The sequence below is a fragment of the Berghia stephanieae genome, chromosome 12 (assembly GCF_034508935.2).
Source record: "Berghia stephanieae isolate SIO BIC M18660-M18661 chromosome 12, UCSD_Bste_1.3, whole genome shotgun sequence".
NCBI lineage: Eukaryota > Metazoa > Mollusca > Gastropoda > Nudibranchia > Aeolidiidae > Berghia > Berghia stephanieae.
In genome coordinates, this window is record NC_088371.1 from 28,128,137 (window position 1) to 28,135,175 (window position 7,039).

Consider the following 7,039-nt stretch of genomic DNA (forward strand, 5'->3'; position numbering starts at 1 on the left):
AAAAACAATTGGGTATGCTGCTGCTGAGCATTCCACGAGGAAGTTTCAGCTTGAAGAGGAAGAGGAAGAAGATGAAACAATTTGCAACAGCAAAACTAGAACTGTGTTTGTTTAGGTAATATTCAGCATTTTTTGATGTTCATAAAACGGACATGACAAATCTTCTGATAATGAACTCCCTGCGCAATCAAATCGCCATTTGAGAATATGGAGAGAATCTTGACATCGTTTATAATTTCTACAGCCACGCGGATCTTTTCGTTCATGTCTTTTGTCATTATTGAATGGAGGGAAGCTTCATCTTATTGTTGCAAAGCATACAATGTGTCCTATTTCTTGTGATAACGTCATCTTAGGGAAATCGCATATTCTGCCTCCTTGGACAGTGGGATGGTGAGAGATTGTCTATTCGTATTCAACCACCAAAATGTTCCGCGTTCCAATGCCGGTAAAATTTGAAATAACCAAATTGGTATACTTTTGGATAAAAAACAAATACTTTTGAAAATTATGTTACTCTCTTGGTAAATTAATGAATTTGATAAGTTCTATGTTATGATAAGTTATACTTCCGATTTCGATTTAAGCAACAGTGTACATGTGTACTCGGTACCGATGACGTAGTCTGTGACCTTTTGACACCAAAGCAAAATGTCGTTGTGAAGGCGGCAAGTTTCATCACCACCGTGAATTTTTACACGATTTAAATTGCTGATATCTTAGCTCTTGGAGTGATGCGATGAGAAAGTGGTTCTATATCACAATTTAAACCTTAGAGCACGAACTTTTTTTCATAAAATAATCATGCTTTCATCACTAATTTGCACAATTCGGGTGTTTTGTGTCCCTAATTCCTCTAGCTAGTGCAGCTATACGGTCTAGTGGTATGACACTCGTTTTCGGATCGGAAGGTTCTGGGTTCGAGCCTCCCTCGGCACATAGTTGAGTCCTTGGGAAAGCTCTTTACTCACATTCTCTCACCGTACTCAGGTGTAATATGAGTTATTGGCCGTTGGCAGTATTGTAATATCGCGTAACAGGCTTCATGTCTCGTTCTATATGTTACGTGTTGCTGTTGGTCAGGGACCCATTTAACACGTTTAGCGGATAGTGCGTATAATAAAAGCTCAAGTTCAACATAGGCATTAAATCGTCACAATTATTGGGTAATCTCTATGATGTTAAACGCCTTCAGCTTGTTAAGATACGGTGTAAGGCACCTCTGATAAGCCAAATTGTTATGGGCCTAGGGTTGTAAAGGAAATACTCTTCAAACCGACACAAAATAGTGTCCATTGCAAAATGGTTAAAACAGGGCAATAACTGTGTCAGGTTATCAGACCTGCTAAGATGTGCAAGTCGAGGTAAGGCCATAAAAACCAATAATAATAATAATAATAATAATAATAATAATATAATAATAATAATAATAATAATAATAATAATGATAATAACAATGAAATTTAGTTTTTATACAGGGCAATATCCACTAAACGTGCTCAAAGCTCTTTACAATGGGTCCCTGGCCACCAGGAACACATAACACGTAGAACAAGACATGACGCCTGTTAGGCGATATTACAATCTTTTTTCGGACAGAGGCAATGCTGTTAACAGCCATATCTCCGTCGAAATAAATTGTAATATCGCCTAACATGAGTCAAGTTTCCTTTGATTGAGCACATTTAGTGGATATTGCGCTATATAAAAGTTGACTTTAAAACAATAAAAATTACGTAAGAAACAAGTGCAATAGGATTATCACTTTATTGCAGATAATACATTTTAGGTTTTTCAGGCTTTTTGTTGTTAGCCTTTTGACTTTTTGGTGTTTCCCTTTTGCCACATATCTGGAAAGTATTTATTAAGTCCCTGAAAAATATAAGTGAGTGAATTATTACTATCATAACATGAATGTGTATATACATATTATATACATCCATCCATCCATCCATCCATAAATACATACATACATACATACATACATACATACATACATACATACATACATACATACATACATACACACACATATACATACATACATACATACATACATACATACATACATACATACATACATACATACATACATACATACATACCTACCTACCTACCTACCTACCTACATACATACATACATACATACATACATACATACATACATACCTACCTACCTACCTACCTACCTACCTACATACATACATACATACCTACCTACCTACCTACCTACCTACCTACCTACCTACATACATACATACATACATACATACATACATACATACATACATACATACATACATACATACATACATACATACATTACATTACATTACATTACATAAAGACAGGGCAGACATGCATACAGATTGACCGACAAGCAGGTATCATCATAACCATCATCGTGTTTTCGATTAGTTTATTTTCTGTCTGATTACTGCATATGTATGTGTGTCTGTCTCCATGCCCACCTGTCTGTCTGTCAGTCTGTCTCTCTGTCTGTGTGTGTGTATATATGAATCATGTCTGTCTGTCTGTCTGTCGGTAGGTAGGTAGGTAGGTAGGTAGGTAGGTAGGTAGGTAGGTAGGTAGGTAGGTAGGTAGGTAGGTCTGTCTGTCTGTCTGTCTGTCTGTCTGTCTGTCTGTATGTATGTATGTATGTATGTATGTATGTATGTATGTATGTATGTATGTGTGTGTGTGTGTGTGTGTGTGTATGTATGTATGTATGTATGTATGTATGTATGTATGTATGTATGTTATGTATGTATGTATGTATGTATGTATGTATGTATGTATGTATGTATGTATGTATGTATGTATGTATGTATGTATGTATGTATTGTATGTATGTATGTATGTATGTATGTTGTAGTTGTATGTATGTATGTATGTATGTATGTATGTATTATGTATGTATGTAGTGTGATGTATGTATGTATGTATGTATGTATGTTATGTATGTATGTATGTATGTATGTATGTATGTATGTATGTTATGTATGTATGTATGATGTATAGTATGTATGTATGTATGTATGTATGTATGTATGTATGTATGTATGTATGTATTATGTATGGTAAGTATGTATGTATGTATGTATGTATGATTATGTATGGATGTATGTATGTATGTATGTATGTGTAGGTAGTAGTGTAGTAGTAGTGTAATGATGTATGAAGAATGTATGTATGTAAGTAAGTTGGAATGTGTATAGTATATTAAGGTCATGACAAGTAAGTAAGTAAGTAAGTAAGTAAGTAATTAAGTATGTAAGACAGTAAGTAAGTAAGTAAGTAAGTAAGTAAGTAAGTAAGTAAGTAAGTAAGTAGTAAGTAAGTATAAGTAAGTAAGTAAGTATGTAAGTAAGTAATGTAAGTAAGTTTAAGACATAAGTAAGTAAGTAAGTAAGTAGTAATGTATTTTTTATTATTAAGAATCGCTGAAATTTTTTATTGGATTTTGTGTACAATTGTAATTAATATTTTTTTTATTTTCATATTCACAGCACATTCCAACAGTATGTGTTTTTGGATTAATTAATTACAAACTCGTTTTAAAAATGTTTTTTCTTTTCTAGCCCCGACTGTGACATCATTGTCCTGAAATAAAAGATAAGTAACTGCCATTTGGGGGGAGAAAAAAGATTTAAAAGGCCTATCTATATAATATAATAAAACCGATGAAGTCAACAATTTTATGTCTCTCTCTCTCTCTTACTTTTCTTCTTTCTTTTCAAAAACCACCTAGATAAGTCCTTGTGTCGGGTTGGAATGGAGGGTTGGTATGGTTCAAGATTGTCAGATGACAAAATAAGGAGTCCAATGTGGCTCGTAACCTCGTCAATATGACCCATAGATAGATGGCTCACGGCTCACAACATTGCAAAGACAGAGAGAGGGACAGATACGCACACACACACATACATACACATACACACATACACACACACACACACACACACAGAGAGAGAGAGAGAGAGAGAGAGAGAGAGAGAGAGAGAGAGAGAGAGAGAGAGAGAGTAAACTAGATGGCAGAACTTCCGTAGTGAGTAGAGTAGTAGATCAGACGAACATAGCGTAATTGATATTTTAAAAAATGATTAATACAGCGGTGTTAAACACAAGTTAACATTTAATTTATTACAAAGATACATACATTACCTAAACAAACAGATCACACACTTAGACATAACAAGATGGCGTTTAAATACTTAATTAAAACAACTGGTGAGGATGTGTGTGGATGTGGATGATTGATTTGATCGATAGATCAATGTATACATTTATGTACGTAATAATGCTGAATAATTTATCTTAATTTTAAAAGTTCACCGTACAATTCTAGTTCAACATTCCAGTGGCATTTTCAATTTTTTTCTTTCCATTATATTCAAAGCAAATTCTACTGGTGTGTGTTTTTGGATTACTTAATTCACTTACTGGTCTAGCCCCGACTTCAACATCAATGGCCAGGAATAGAACACAAGCAACTGCCTTTTTTGGGGGAAAAAAGAATAAAAACATATATATTATATATATATATATATATATATATATATATTATATATATATATATATATATATATATATATATATGTAACAAAATCGATCAAGTCAACAAGTTTTATGTCTCTCTCTCTCTTACTTTTCTTCTTTCTTTTCAAAAACCACCTAGATAAGTCCTTGTGTCGGGTTGGAATGGAGGGTTGGTTCAGGTTCAAGATTGTCAGATGACAAAATAAGGAGTCCAATGTGGCTCGTAACCTCGTCAATATGACCCATAGATAGATGGCTCACGGCTCACAACATTAAAATGTAGTGTGCAAAGACAGAGAGAGGGACACATACGCACACACATACACACATATACACACACACACACACACACACACACACGTACATACATACACAGAAGAGGAGCGAGAGAGAAGGGGGGGGGGGGGGGGGGAGGAAGAGAGAGAGGGGATATATATATATATATATATATATATATATATATATATATATATATATAACTCTAATTTACGACATAGGGCATCCTGTGCAAATAAATGACTTAGGTAACCCAGTAGTATATCTCATCTGTGACTGTCAGTTGAAGAAATAAAGCTTTCATGAGCAAACAAAAATGACATTTATTAACCATCAGGAGTCATTTACAAATCGCTCAATTTATGAAAGACATAGAAATTTAACCGGATGACCCATTTTTTTCTAAACAAATTCACTCACTTTGGTCATCTTCAAAATTGAACTCCTTTAAAACTTACTTATGTCTCCGGACAAAATGAAGAAATCTTGTGACATTGGTAATTCAGAATATATTGTCAGATCAACATTTATCCGATTCATGTATTTACTGTTTACTTGAAACGATCTATTTTAAAAATAAAATGATGGTTCAAGTGGGAATATGAGTCCCAAAATTGTACATGAATCTATAATTTTAGCATTTGTAACATATTTCATAGAAAATGAAAACACGAGATGGTTCAATTTGGGAACATGTGAAGATTCCAAAAGCACACTATCAAGTGTACTTAGTGAGATGACCTAAAAGTCTCACCAAAACACATGCGTTGAACCCCAAAAAGGAATACACTCAAATGCGTACACGTACAGATCATAATACAGAACAAAAATATAAGATAACATAATATACATAAATATATATCATCTCACAAAACTATAATAACAAATTAGACTGTTTCCCTCCTAGCCAAGGACTCTGCATTAGTCAGGACAAAACTAAATAATCTCATTCCAATACAAAGACGGAAAGCAAGTTGAAGATCAGATATAGAGGAATGAAAGAAACATTGCAAGTGAACTCCTGCCCACCTTAGGAGGTCAAAGGAGGAGGTAAGTAATGCAAACAGTAAACGGGACAGAACGATAGATTCATCAGTAAACCGCTTTGTGAGTGTCAATATAAAGTCTATTAACGATACATTCCAGACGCAGTATAAACAATCCAGAAAAGTGAGTGGAGCAGGCACTTATGTTGGTAACAACAAGATATGAAGTGAGTAGAAAAGTGCCAGAAGACAATAGAGAATAAAATTTTTTTTTTTTTTTTTTTCCGCGGCGGTGGTGGGGTTTGAACCTGCGACCTTATTGGTACGACAACTCCGCCTGGCAGGTGAGAGCGTGGCTCTACCGTGTGAGCTATCCACGAACACAAAAAATATTCGTTTCAAAAAAGGGAAAAAAAAAAAAAAAAAAAATTTATTCTCTATTGTCTTCTGGCACTTTTCTACTCACTTCATATCTTGTTGTTACCAACATAAGTGCCTGCTCCACTCACTTTTCTGAATTAAAAATTCACCCCATACACCGGAGCATACTCAATGTCTCAATCGTTTCTATGTTATATGTTTGTGATGAGAATATTGGCTATTAAGCTTAACTGCTGGTCAAAATTACTTCGCGATGGTGGCGAACGAATCGGCGATCTCAAGAAGTGGGTGAGAGAGGGATATAGAAATGACTTTGGGTTTGAAACGAATATTTTTTGTGTTCGTGGATAGCTCACACGGTAGAGCCACGCTCTCACCTGCCAGGCGGAGTTGTCGTACCAATAAGGTCGCAGGTTCAAACCCCACCACCGCCGCGGAAAAAAAAAATTTTTTTTATTCTCTATTGTCTTCTGGCACTTTTCTACTCACTTCATATCTTGTAGTATAAACAATCACAACTTTCTCAAAAACAAATTTATTTAGGCCACAATGCACTTTAGAAATTGTCCCTCTGCTGCAGTTATCCAATCCTTGATTCTATCTTGTTTATGAAACAAATCATTAGCCATGGATTCCAAGCACAGTATAAACGATCAATAATTTCTCAAAAACAATAATATTTTTGTCGCAATGCACTTTTTAAAATGTCCTTCTGCTGTGGTTATATAGTTCATGGTTCTATCTTGTTTATGATCCTAAATCATTAGTCATGCATCCCAAGCACAGTGTAACAATCACAACCTTCTCAAAAACAAATTTATTTAGGCCACAATGTACTTTAGAAGTGTTTCTACTGC

At 34.7% G+C, this 7,039-nt stretch overlaps 1 long non-coding RNA gene across 4 annotated transcripts in view; it reads right to left on the reverse strand.

The window, feature by feature from the left end:
• Positions 1–1,753: 1,753 nt before the first annotated feature.
• Positions 1,754–7,039, reverse strand: part of LOC144957846 (uncharacterized) — a 42,506-nt gene continuing 37,220 nt past the window's right edge. For 3 of the 4 annotated variants that reach the window (XR_013642230.1, XR_013642233.1, XR_013642234.1), the window contains exons 2-3: positions 4,444–4,497; positions 1,754–1,872 (exon numbers count right to left, since the gene is read on the reverse strand). This is a non-coding gene — a long non-coding RNA (uncharacterized LOC144957846). Of the gene's footprint in view, positions 1,873–4,443; positions 4,498–6,671; positions 6,828–7,039 lie in introns of those variants that run through there. The other variant, XR_013642231.1, reaches the window with a different exon arrangement.